The sequence below is a fragment of the Ochotona princeps genome, chromosome 14 (genome assembly GCF_030435755.1).
Source record: "Ochotona princeps isolate mOchPri1 chromosome 14, mOchPri1.hap1, whole genome shotgun sequence".
NCBI lineage: Eukaryota > Metazoa > Chordata > Mammalia > Lagomorpha > Ochotonidae > Ochotona > Ochotona princeps.
In genome coordinates, this window is record NC_080845.1 from 49,434,043 (window position 1) to 49,446,839 (window position 12,797).

Consider the following 12,797-nt stretch of genomic DNA (forward strand, 5'->3'; position numbering starts at 1 on the left):
TTCCCTTTGAGACTTACAGCGTACCTTTAAGAAGAATTGGTATTCTGATTTCTTTAAGAGGAAATAAAGAAATGCACTCGTCCGCTCAATGTGTGAGTGTATATTAGCAGACTGAGTTCCAAGGTCTTCCAACAAAATATCTGGCTTGTATCTGTGACATAAAAACTGGGATGGGTGATTTGCTGGTTCTTTCATGAGATACAATGTGCAAAGATGAACTGAAAAATGGGTCACCCCACCTATTCATTTCCATGGGAGTAAACAGGATATACAATAAGTGCATGTTGTTCATGCTACAGAAATGTGCTTTAAATTCTCCCCTTGGCAGTTTCTTTAGGAACTGCACATTTACAGCTCCAAGTTATTACTTGTGAGATTTTCTTTTAATCACCTTTTAATAGAATTGGCATTATCATTGAGAACAACGAGGCAGAACCACTTACAGATATTTGTCAAATGTTTAGTAGGAGACCTAGACCATTACAAACATATTTCTCACAAAAAAGTAATTTTCATTTTCTTCCCGAATGACAGTGTAGTTATTAGACTCCATCTCTAAGATGCCTACAAGCAAATTTAATTAGTCAGTTAAATGAAACTGTCAGAAATTTAAGAAACATTTTTGTATTAAATTATAGCCCTAGGTACTTCTTAATTTGCTTTGTGTAACTTCAACTAGAGAGTATGTTTATAATATTCTATTTGTTCAGCATGGATGAAGGTCACTTCACATTTGCTTTCATCTTCAAATCGCCTGGCCATTTCACAGTTGTCTGAATTTTAATAAGAGGGAACCAGTTTGGAAGATTCAGAGAAGCTAAAAAAGAAAGAACATTTGGCATTTTTGAGGCTTAAATTAATTATTCCGCTCTTGAAAACTATGGAATGAGGCTGATGTTATTGTTTCAAGTCATAACTTATGCAAATTAATTCTACAGACAAAATTAACAGGTGTAAAATTATGGTAATTAGAATCATGGTAAGCAGACATCTTTATTCATTAAAAGCCAGGTCCTATACAGTAGGTCAGAAATGGTATTACAAAGTCATTGAATTTCATTAAGTGAATCTTTTTATGCTACACATTTAAGTGTTAAACTGAAATTATTTAGACTCTGTGAGTATTGGAGAAGGATACATTCCCTGTATCTGAAGAAAAGTTAGAAAAGAAGTAAAAAGGACAGCAGTAGACAAAAAAATGTGGAAATATCAACTGTAAACCTTCATGATTTCCTGCTCTTATTGATTGTTGCCTGTAGGTTTGTTTTGCCTTCTTTAAAAGATACGAGATTGATAATCTTCCATCATCTCCTTGGACGTTATATCAGAGCATAATAAAGAACTCACTTGAGTATTTTTCAGCTGGACACTTTGACATCAAATCGCTTTGTGCTTTTTATCCTCTTCTTTGAAGGAGAATCTATAATTAATGAACTTAAGATGAAGAAAAAAACTGTGAGAAAATAAAGTTAGTATGAAAGTATGGCAAGAAAAATTAATTATTCCCAAAGAGAAAACAAGAGAATGTGATATGGAAATAAGCACATAGACATCTGAGTTCTGATAACAACAGTGTCGATGGCTGAGCAATAGCCTCGCAACTTAACACATACATTACAGTGTACACTAATATGCAAATTGTGGTCTTATGTTTCGTATAAGTTACAGTAAACTGACAATAAAACTGGCTGTATCAACTAGAACACTGCGCACTGATATTTTTATTCTTGAAAACTTTTTGCAACTTATTTGTGCTATTTGAGGTTCAGGAAAAAATACACAGTATTTTATACACTTTGCAGGGTAGCAGAAAATTTTTAGTCATAGCATCATCAATTTTATCATTCTCTGCTTTTTTTTTCACTAACTCTAATTACTTAAGCTTCATTACCAGAAAACTTGATGTTTAGCAAGAAAAAAGAGGGGAAAAAAGATTCTAGATTTGTGCCTAAGGGATCCAACCCATGTTTTCTGTAATGTTGGCATTAATATCATATCTATATGTTGTTCTTTAGACTTTTATAAGTTTAGTTGTGAAATGTGCATGCTGATAGTCATCTAACAGGTGATTGTGAAATTAGGGAAAATGAGCAATAAATGTTTAGTTATTTTGTAAAATTTGCAATCTTTAAAAATTATTCCGAGACATATCATGTGTTAATGGTTTTGAGCGGATATTTGGACATTTTGATTTAATTTCCTAATGGTAATCAACTCTAACAGAAGCCAAGGGGTAAAGAAGTACCTTAAACACCAGGGGAACCAATAACTTATAAGTTACCATTATCTTTCCAAAGTCAAACTCAGGTGTGTAGAGAGGGATTCTGCAAAAAACATAAAAAGAATCAAATCTCACTGTCTCTGTTGTGGAGTTAGACTCAACTGTGCCTCAGGTGACTCAGGATCACAGGGAGCCGAATGGTTTCCATCTCATCGAGAAAGGCTACAAACCAGGATGCAAAACATCTCTACGAGACCATAGTTTGATCATGCTGATAACAATAATTTTATAACTGCTAATCTGTACTAAACACGACCTCTTGGTTAGTGGTCGAGAATTACTGTGTTCATTGTTGAAAAAAAAAAAAAACTCAAAAAACTCAAAAATCTTTGGGCCCGGTACTGTAGCCTAGCAGCTAAAGTCCTCACCTTGAAAGTGCCGGGATTCCATATGGGGGCCGGTTGTAATCCCAGCAGCCCTGCTTCCCATCCAGCTCCCTGGTTGTGGCCTGGGAAAGCAGTTGGAAAAAAAGCCCAAAGCCTTGGGACCCTGCATCCACATGAGGGACATGGAAAAAACTCCAGGCTTCTGGCTTCAGTTGGTTCAGCTCCAGTTATTGCAGCCACTTGGGGACTGAATCATCATTTGGAAGATCTTCCTCTCTGTCTCTCCTCCTCTCTGTATATCTGACTTTATAATAAAAAAATAAATAAATCTGAAAAAATACTTTTAAGAATTTACTTATTTTTTAGCTGAGAGGCAGATTTGCAGAGTGAGAAGGAGAGAGAGAAAGCGAGAGAGATAGATAATCTTCTCACTGCTGGTTCACTAACCGTATGGCCACAATGGCTAGAGCTAAGCCTATGCAGCTAGGAGCAGTCCCACCTGTGGGTGTGGACTTCAAGGACTTGAACCATGCTCTGCTGTTTTCCTAGGCCATAGGCAGCAATGCAGATTGCAAATGAAGCAGCCAGGACTCAATCAGTGCTCATATGGAATGCTGGTATTGCTTGCAGAGGATTAGCTTGCCATACTGGTTCTTGCTTGATTTATTCACGAGTTAGAGAAGTATGGGGAGCTGTATAAAGACAGCTCACATCCATAGCTCATCCCCAAATTTGCACAGTGTTTCAGGGGTTTGAAGGGGGTGGCTAGGAATTCAGTGCAGGTCGTTTATATGAGCGGCAGGACCCCAGTACTTGAATTACCACTGCTGCTGTCCAGGGTATAAATTAACAGGAATCTGAAGATGGAGCCAGAGATGGGAGTGCAGTCAAACACTCTGATGTGGTATGCCAGCATTCTAATTAGTGTCATAACAGCAAATCGATTGCCTGTCTGTGTTTATTAAATCTGACCAGTGCAACACTGTGAGTTAAATACTGTTACAAGCAGTACACAGATGCTGAGACTGAAGCAAGGGATTGGTCAAGGCAAACACAATAACCATAAAATACCTATGAAATCTTGGGATTTACTATAATCTACTTTTTTGCATTTCAAATCACAACATGCCTGTTGCTAATATTTGGTTATGTGCTAACATGAATAATCCTAAAGGGGGTTAATAATAACTTATTCATTTGATAGTATGTGTAATACCAAATGAGCTCAGCAAGGTAGCCAAGCAGCTGGAGTCCTCACTTTGCACGTGCTGGGATCCATATGGGTGCCTGTTCTAATTCTGGCAGCTCCACTTCCCATCCACCTCCATGGTTGAGGCCTGGGAAAGCAGTGGAGGACGGCCCAAAACCTTGGGATGCTACACCGATGTGGGAGACATGGAAGAGGCTCCTGACTTCTGGCCTTGGAGCAGCTCAGCTCTGTCCATCACAGTTGCCTGGGGAGTGAATTTCCAAATGGAAGATCTTCTCTGTCTCTCCTCTTCTCTGCATATCTGACTTTGTAAAAAAAGCAAATAAATCTTTACAAATATATTAAAGACAATTGATAAAAAATCAAAATTCAAATAAGTTTACATTACAAGAAATGATAGATTTAAACTGATTATATTGGTAATCTACTTATATCCATAAGGAATGGTAGCTTTGGATGATTTAGAATAGCTGAATTTGTATAGTGGCTTTTTTTTCAGTGATTGTTTTGTTCAATTGTTTGGAAATACTATTTATTTTTTCCTCATCCTTCTTTTAGACATTTGTCCATACAACATGTACAGTTAAATGAACATGTAATCTGTAAACACTTCTATTTTGATATTGGTAAAAATGTGGGTCAAGAAGTGTGTAGGAGAAAATTTTTTAGATTAGCTGTCAGCAACGTTTCTTCCTCTCCTTTTCACTGGTGTGTCAGGTGAGATAATGGGAAGATAATACAATGTATTGGCCTATAAATACTGGATAAATTGTTTTTATTTCTATTGTTTTATTATAATACATATTGCTGAACACCATGTGATATAAAGCAATGAGTTCCATGAAATTTAATGATTAGTCTGATCAAATATCTCTAATTGAAGTAAATAAGGAAAAGGCTCATCATAACTGCCAAAAGACGAAAAAAACATACTTGCAGCCAAATTTCAGAATATTTAATAATACGTGCGATATACACTATGAGTGTTATCCTGTTTCAAATAAACTCAATGCTAACAAAATTTTTCCGTCATTCATTCCCCCACTCAGTTAGAAGTCCACATGATGGTAAAATGCAATAGCCTAGTTGCTAAAGTCCTTACCTTGCACGTGCTGGGATCCATATAAGCACAAGCTCTAATCCAGGTAGCCTTGCTTCCCATACAGCTCCTTGTTTGTGGCCTGGGAAAGCAGTGGAGGACAGCCTAAAACCTTGGGACCCTGCACCTGCGTGGGAGACCTGGAAGAAACTCCTGGCTCCTAGCTTAGGATCGGCTCAGCTCTGACCATTGCAGCCACTTGGGGAGGGCATCAGCAGATGGAAGATATTCTTCTCTGTCTCTCCTCCTCTCTATACATCTGACTTTCTAATAAAAATAAAATAAATCTTAAAGAAAATAAATCAACATGAAATGATTTAAATTGTGATCATATATCTTATGCGTCAGAATGTCAATAGATGATCAGAGAGCCATAAAAAGCATTGATAAGAATAAATAAAACAAGAGTCAATGAAAATTAAGAGAAAAAAGGTAAAAAAATTATCATGTATATCCAAATGTATAAATATTTTAATTATATATGCTAAATATGAATGTGAATAAATATATGATTGAAATATATATTATTAATATAAAAGCTAATCTAAGAAAATAGTTCCAGTTATTATTGCTAATAACAGTGTCATTTTAACTGTAAGGATGAGGTTAGGCATCTATCATAAACTTATGGTATTATGGGCTCAACATCAAAAGCATCTCAATTATGAATATGTATATATTCACAGTAGGCTGACTTTGCTTTGTTTCTATTAAATATGATAATTATACGTGTTTCTATGTTCTGATTCTCATCAAAACATCTGTTAATTATGATTTAGTTTTGATGTGCATGCAAAAGAGAATGTACTGGTCTTTTATATAAAGCCTATGCTATTCTTTTAGTGCTTTTAATTACCAATATTTTTTGTTAGGTGACTCTTTCAGGAATAATTGAGCTTGTGAAAACCCAATCAAGCTTATGAGGATGAAAAGACAAGCTTTTGCTTAGTCTGGCCTCTACTGAACTAATCACATCCTTCTTTACCCTACGCCAAGAACATTCTGTGCTGGTGACTCCGTAGTCCTCCTGTTTGCTGTCATTAATCAGCTACACTAAAATGCAAGCGCACACAAACACTGGATCAGGAAAGCAAGAGGATTTGACATCACAAGCAGAAAATTGTTTTAATAACTTCGTGATTTTTTTATCACTATGAAAAATCCGGACTCCCTGGATGTATCAGCAATGTGTATTGGACAAATCGGAGCACTGTTTGTAGTGACCCTTGAAACTGTCTTCCTCAGCCTCCCTGCTGGACTATGAATGCTTACGGATGAGAACTGATACATGTGTGAGTTTTCTGCAGAGCTGGAAGAGGGTGTGCACATAATATTACTTAGCACAGAAATGGCAAATTGACTAAGATGAATTAAGGAAAGCAGTATGGGTGAATTCAAGCAGTAAATTTCACTTCAAAGGTGCATAATTTTTCTTTCTTTTCCTTTTTGTTTTTGCATACTTTGATCCACACTAAAGAACCTCTAAAGTGAATGACCCTGTTTTTGACTTGCTGATATCACTTTTAAATTACAAGATAAGGTTGTATCAGGGAAGATGATTCTTTTTACTTTCATGTTTCTTTCATGCCTCCAACACTTTTCTTTTTTTTCCAGGTTTACACTCCTGACTTCATTTCCATGACTTCAAACTGATAGTGATAGTGGAAGCTCACTAATTAATTCCCCGTAGACTAGCCCCTAAGCTTGACAGCTTCTGTTGCAACTGAAAGATAAACACTTGTTTTACATTTTTTCCAATTCTCTTAAGGTTATACTATACTTCCGAACGTAGAACTGAAGAATATTAATGTATAGTATAAATACCTAACATGCAACTGCAGAGTGCCTTCTGAGAGATGTTTTGGGCAACTAGAGTAAGATAGCCATAGTCAACGGTATTTTATGTGCTACTTAATGGGGTTTTTCAAGTCTTCTTCCTTTTGAAATAGTATTCTTAATACCTGTATTTTAAAAATCTTTTACGCATTGGATGATTCTCTGAATCTCTGAAATACATTAGAAATTTATTATTTCATTTCAAATCTGGCTTGAAAGCACGCTTTTTTGTGATACCCTAATGAGGGCTTTTAGTAATGCTTTAGCTTTTTCCCAGTGCTGTCTTCAATGTCCTTGTTCTGACATGTCTTTGGGTTCTGTAGAAGATGTAAAAATAATACATTATTTCTGTGTTCTGCTTTTACAAGATCAAGCTTCGAATGCTTCCTTCAAAGGACGTACTCATCCTTTACTAGGGGCTAAAAACTGCTCAGAGTGCCCATGACGCGCTGCCAAGTCAGACCCATTCACGCTAATACCATCATGGCTTGCGGATCTCCGTCTCCTGTGAAAGCACATTCCTCAAGGATTTATTCTGATGCATACAGTGTGGATTACATTGTCACTTATTTAAAAACATTCATATTTTCTAAAAGGTTGATTTGTATTGGAAAGTCAGGTTTACACAGATAAGGAGAGACAGAAAGATTTTCAATCCTCTCGATTACTCCCCATCTGACTGCAACAGGAAGGCTAAGTCAATCAGAAGCCAGGAGCCAGGAGCCTCTTCCTGGTTTTCCACACAGGTGCAGCGTCCCAAGGCTTTGGACCATCCTCCACTGCTTTTCCAGGTCACACTCAGGGAGCTGGAGGGGAAGTGGTGGAGCTGGGATATGAACCAGTGCCCATTCGGCATCACAGCACATACAAGGAGAGGATGTTAGCCCCTAGGCTGCTGTACCAAGCCCCAAACTTCATTTGCACTTAAATGTTCTGAGTAATATATTTTTATATTTGCATAGTTTCTTGCCTTTGAAGTTGCTTGATAGGAATATTATGGCCCAAGTTAGACATAAGCCATTCTACTCGGAAAAAGTGAACTTTACAGCGTTAAATATAGATAGCAATTTTAGACTGTTCAAATTGACATACATTTAATAGTTACAGAAATGGAAAAATCAAATATCAAATATGAGACACACAAGGTTTGACATTGAATTGGTTCAACTGATCTCGACATCAAAGTGTCTTCCTCATGAAAAAGGAAAGTTAAGTTTGTTAGAAGTTTCTTTTTTTTTTTTTTTCTAAAGATTCATTCATTTTATTACAGCCAGATATACACAGAGGAGGAGAGACAGAGAGGAAGATCTTCCATCCGATGATTCACTTCCCAAGTGAGCCGCAACGGGCCGGTGCGCGCCGATCTGAAGCCGGGAACCAGGAACCTCTTCCAGGTCTCCCAGTCGGGTGCGGTGTCCCAATGCATTGGGCCGTCCTTGACTGCTTTCCCAGGCCACAAGCAGGGAGCTGGCTGGGAAGTGGAGCTGCCGGGATTAGAACCGGCGCCCATATGGGATCCCGGGGCTTTCAAGGTGAGGACTTTAGCCGCTAGGCCATGCCGCCGGGCCCAGAAGTTTCAAAAATGATTAAAATTCAGTGATTACCAGTGTTGTATTTCCAAATGATGATTCTACACTAAATAATTCCTTCCTAAGAAAAATAATTTTGAAGCAAAATGATAAAATAAGTAAGTAAATCTTTCTGTAATCATAAGGAAGCGCTTACCTTCTTGTCAGTTGCTATGCATTGTCTTTGAATATTTCTGTGTATAACCATGAACAAAGCACCATCAACAAAGTTGGTGAGAGGAAATTTATAGGTATATATTTTTCAGAAATACAGACTTGTCCTCAAACTTAGTGCCAAATACTAAGACATTAGTGAAAACTTAAACTGAAGAAAGTCACAGAAATTTTAGACTCAGCAACAACACAGTGTATCTGAAAGGTTATAATGCAACTGCTACATAATTTTCATGCTTGAGTCACCTACGTAGGACTTCTTATTACACTACCACCACTGTTTGGCATTGTACGTCCCATGTCTCATGGACTCATCAACATGCCGCAAATTAAGTGGTACCTATGTCTGAAGAGGAAATAATAGCTGTGAATAAGAACTATTATAGCAATGCTGTCACATGACTTCTTATCCCACAGTGCTCATATTTATTCGTGAATGTAACTGCTACTTTCTTCAGATAATTCTAATGCCATGCACTAAAAGACCTTATCATTTCATTAGTCAGAGAAAATCTTTAGTGATTTCGGTATAGCCAAACCAGCCTGGAAGCACAGCATAGAAAATGGGAAAATCTGATTGGTAATACGCATATCAATGTTTGCACGAAGGAAAAAGGAAGTGCGACTTCCCAGAAGGAACAGAATCCGTTCTCCGACTGTGAAGAAGCGAGATTGAAACATTCCTGAAGAAGAATTCAAAAGAATGATTGGAAAGTTCCTAAGGAATGTGGATAAACAGCTGTATGAAATTAGGGATGATATGGATGAGAAATTCATCGAAGAGATAAGAATATTGAAAAAGAACCAAATATAAATTGTTTATTCAATAAGTCAAACAAAAACAGTGGAAAACCCAAACAGCAAATTTGATAATAGAAGACCAAATATTTGAAACAAAAAAACAGGACTTTAAAAATCTTATTCAGAAACAAAAACAAGAAAAAATAAGAAAAAAAATAACAGCAAAAATATTAAATTTGGGAACAGTAAAATAAGGAAAGATGCCTTGGAAAATGTTGCCAATGAAACAACAGCAGAAAATTCCCACAATTTTGAGAACGATGGAGATTGAAATACAGGAAAAATATAAAACCCTAAAGAAGGCTGGTTGGAAAAGATTCTCAACACAACGCAATTTAGATGAAATTTGCAATGGAAAGCACAAAATACTATCAAATATTTGCAAGAAAGAAATGCGGAGCCAAGTTTTAGGGAACCGCCATCAGAGTGCAGCATACTTCCCATAGAAGTCCTGTTGGCCTGTAGGAAGTGGAGAAGTGTAGTCCAGTGTCAGCGGAGATGCAACAGCAAGAATTACAATCAAGTCTGTCAACCCAGAATCCCCTCACTGAAGCTTTAATTCGTAAGTGAATGAGAAATAAAATCTTTCTCAAACACAGACTAAAATAGTTTGCCACAACTGGTCACTCTCATACATGATTCCTAAGGATTTGCTATGTATAGAGGCTGAGAAATATAATCACACCCAAGAATAATGTGGGACAAAAAAGGAATGTGAAGGTAGAAACCTCATATAAAAGAAAAACACAACACAAATATTAGCAAAATTAATGAGAAAAAAGCAGAGTTAAATCATTACTTACTAATAATGTTTAATGTGAAAACATTAAATTATTAGGATTTAGATTAAGTTGAAGAAATATAAAGACATCAGTTTATGGTTTGGCAATAAAATCATACTTCATCAGTAAATGGTATTCCATGCAAGGAATATTATAAAGAAAATGAGTAGGAATGAGCAGAAATACCTGTTCTCATTCAGACAAAATAAATTTTAAGACAAAAGCTGTTAAAAGTGATGCAGAATATTGTTATATAATTATAAAAGTTTCAGTTAAACATGAATATATAACCATGTTAAATATAGATATGCCCATTTTTAGGGTACTTAGTTTTATAAAACAGATGTCGCTGGATCTAAAAGGGAGATATAAACACCAATACAATAATAAGCATGGAAACGAGAAGCTGATTTTTAAAACTAAATGAGAAAAATTGGCTAATAAAAAAAAACTTTTCATGAAATCATAAATGAAAATTGAGATTTTACAATTGATAGTACAGAATTACAAGCAAGCACTTGGAATTACTACACATGAACATATGTCAAGAATTTGCAAATCAGGCCCGGCAAGATAGCACAGCGGTTAAAGTCCTCGCCTTGCACACTCCAGGATCCCATATGGTCGCCGGTTCTAATCCCGGCGGTCCCTGCTTCCCATCCAGCTCCCTGCCTAAGGCTGGGAAAGCAGTTGAGGACAGCATAAAGCTTTGGGACCCTGCACCCGTGTGGGAGACCTGGAGGAAGCTCCTGGCTCCTGGCTTCAGATTGGCTCAGCTCCAGTCATTGTGGCCACTTGGGGAGGGAACCATCGGAAGGAACACCTTCCTCTCTGTCTCTCCTCTGTGTATATCCGCCTTTCCAATAAAGAAATAGGACGGCCATGAGCCTTGGGACCCTGCGCCCGCGTGGGAGACCTGGAAGAGGTTCCTGGCTCCTGGCTTCAGATTGGCTCAGCTCTGGCTGTGGTGGCCATTGGGGGTGAACCATCGAATGGAAGATCTTCCTCTCTGTCTCTCCTCCTCTCTGTATATCCGCCTTTCCAATAAAGAAATAAAATAAATCTTAAAAAAAAATCACAGAAAAAGTGTTTTTTTGTTTGTTTTGATTTGGTTCTTTCTTTCTTTCTCTTTCTTTCTTTCTTTCTTTCTTTCTTTCTTTCTTTCTTTCTTTCTTTCTTTCTTTCTTTCTTTCTTTCTTTCAGAGTAAGAGACAGCACTTGCAACTGCTGGTTCTCTCCCCAGATGCCAGCGTGGTGGAGGGGTAAGAGGAGGGCAGCAGCTGTATTTCCCATGTGGTGACAGAGAGCCAGTGCCTCTCGCTCTGAGGATCTGTAAGTGGGAATAGTTGAAATCAAGAGTGAAACACATACTCTGATCCAGCGTCTTGGTGTCCTCACTCGGGCCGTGACCAAGGGAGCAAATACCCACCAAGGCACGATTCCTTGAAGGTTTCTCAAAGCTCCTTTTAGGTTAACCTACAGGTTATCAAAATATCATCCTGCTTCTACATCAGTGTTTATTATTGAACATGAAATCAAGCATAGTTAGGAACACAAATTAAAGCAGTTCCCATGTGTTGCAATATCTTTCCACGAATTTTAGAAGGTTGATTTCTGAATTACTATCATATTGTATTGTAAATTTTGATTCAATTATACTGTTTTTTTATTTTGTGGGGAATTACACACGCAGAATTAGAGTTACACATCTTACAATGTCAGTAATTTAATCTGAAAATTAAAATTTTGTTCATACATATTTTCATGTAGGGTGATATGTGAGTTTCTTTTTCTGTGCGGAATGCTTACCAATGCATTGGTAACATATATATATGTTATTTTTCGTGATGTAGTTTCATTGGCACCGTCCACTCTTCCCATTTCCCGCTTTCCACTGCTTTTCCCAATATTATTATTGTTATTATTATAGCATTCTCTGTGGATCTATCTAGAAGATATACCAGCAAATTAGCTAAGATTTTTATTTTTTCGGAAAAGATTTCAGATGAAGCTAAATCCTTCCATGAAATTAAAGAAAAAAATTTAGGACAACGTTTTCCCTAATACAATCTCCTAATTTATTGGTTGGCCTTCAATATTAATTACCTCTTTTTTCATTCATGCCAGAGGTGTATTGATCTAATCTTTGATTCTCTGTCAGGGGCTCCTGAACTCATTCTTGATTCTGTCAAGACATCCTCAATGTGATAATTGGTCCCTGTGTGGTTGTAGTTGGGTAAACCTACTGCAGGATCTTCGAGGTATTTTCCACCCTTCTTCAGGGACCTGCAGTCATGTAAGCCTTTCGTACGCTCTGTAGTTTTCATGCTGCATGAGATATTTTTTTCAGGTCAGAATTGAAAAGAAACACATGCATTATACAAGAGAAAGTGAAAAGAGTCACCTGGGTTATTACATTAGAAAGTGAGAGATCAAGACGAAGACCGACGCCACCAATATTTGAAATGAATAAAACATGATAATAAAAAATGTCACCAGACACAGGTATCATTCTGATGAGTACATGCAAATGGCAATATGATTATTATTTACTTAACAAGCTGTGTTAGAATACACATTTTGTTTCTGACTCTGAATGACTGTTTTGGGGAGCTAAAATTATTTTACCTAAAACACCTAAACTCACAGACCAGGCCATGTACTTCTAGTAGCAGCAATTAAGCTTGATTATCAGAAAAAATGAATAACACATTTCTCTT